Consider the following 1,772-nt stretch of genomic DNA (forward strand, 5'->3'; position numbering starts at 1 on the left):
TCACATATGAGTTAGATAAGGATTGTGACTCGCATGATCTGTGACCATTCCACCTATTAATAAATATATTTTCATAAAATTAATATTGTTTCTGGATATCGCAAAAATACTTTTTTTATAGAAAACCAGTAACACACAGCAAATACGAGTATGAACATACATATGAAAATATTGCTTATTGTATTTTCATTATAGAACTCAAGCAAACGAGAGATTTAATAATTACTAATAAATATTCAGAAAGTAATATTGTGTTACATAGTTCAATACAAATAATGTCATGCATATGACCTTTAACCAGTGGTGAGGCCTCTGCTTGCGGGCTTTAGGGAGTGTGGAGCCACCCTTTAATTGTCATTGCTCCCAGGTCCACTCTGACCCGGGGTGGTAGTACCTGTTAGGGTCCCAACTATGGGTTAAATAGAAACCGACTTGAAAACAAATATATTCTATAAAAACAAAAATTCTTCAAAATCTTTGGATTCGGCATTAAATAACCTGAAAAGGGTTGATATGCCGTAAAACAAAAACCACCCAACCAACAAATAATACAATCACAGTACAAGAGACAATATTAAAATTAACCCTTCAGTCCAGCATCTCTTAGCAGACAATGTTCATTTTTATTCCTCTTTCTTTCGAATGTTCCTTATTTTACATAACGTTTCGCTGACTTTTTTCGCTGAAGAAGAATCGCTGCACGTCGAAATTAGGAGTTCTTTCCTCACACCATTACAATAATGATCATACATTATGATGATATTCGAAAATGCGGCTACATCAAACGGAGGAGGTCACTGTCTGTATTCCTCAGTTTACTGGATTGGCCTTTTTAGAGCTAAATTTCACAGAATTTGGCCTTTTTTGAAGTAGTTTGGAATTCAAAACTTGTATTTTGGCCTTTTTCAAAGCGTAACTAAGGAAGGGGCAAGCAGAATATTATATAGATGAAAGTCCTTCGTCCTAGATTGTGTTCCACCCGCATAATCCAGTCTATGGGGTATGTATTCAGATGACCGCTGGGATATCCGTAGTAGAGCAGACTTGCTTAAATCCATACGGTTGATCAGAAAAGAGTTTAACTTTTACAATCTAAGGATAGAACGTACAACTATCTATCTGAGAGTCGGCAGCTCTAGGCCATTGGACGGATGCTATTAGTAAATCTACAATATTTACATAACATTTATCGCTACTCGAGAGTCACTATAGTTGTTCATGTCTGTTTTGCGAGTAATTCCACTGTTTCGATGAACACTTTACACACAAAGTATTACAACCTATCCGACTAGCATTAAAAAGTATCTCGAACTTGTCTTGGAATTGACTTTCCTGTAGCATGAACAAGCATTTTTCTGCCAAAATTCCGCCCACTCTTGCCTACTGATATAACTCATATCAAAGGAGCCCATTAGGCTTCAGAGGAAACATGTTTGGTGTAGGGCGTGGGCTATATATATATATATATATATATATATATATATATATATAAGAACAAGTAGTTAATAAAACATGCTAAAAACACTTTGAAAAACAGTTAAAAACATATTTATTTATAAAAAGGAAGCACAAAATAAGTGGATAGTCCGTAATCCGGAGAGTTTCGAAGAAATACTTTCCTTCTCATCAGAAGGTAGGATTTAGCTAAATGCGGGATCGGATTTTGCTTGCAAAAGTATTTAATGAAACTACAAGTAAGTCAAAGATATCTCTTGGTAACAAATAGTGAAGTAGCGGGAATAAACTGAAGAAAAGGGTGATTTCACGTGAAT

The sequence above is a fragment of the Euprymna scolopes genome, chromosome 39 (genome assembly GCF_053919585.1).
Source record: "Euprymna scolopes isolate OS-2025 chromosome 39, ASM5391958v1, whole genome shotgun sequence".
Lineage (NCBI taxonomy): Eukaryota > Metazoa > Mollusca > Cephalopoda > Sepiida > Sepiolidae > Euprymna > Euprymna scolopes.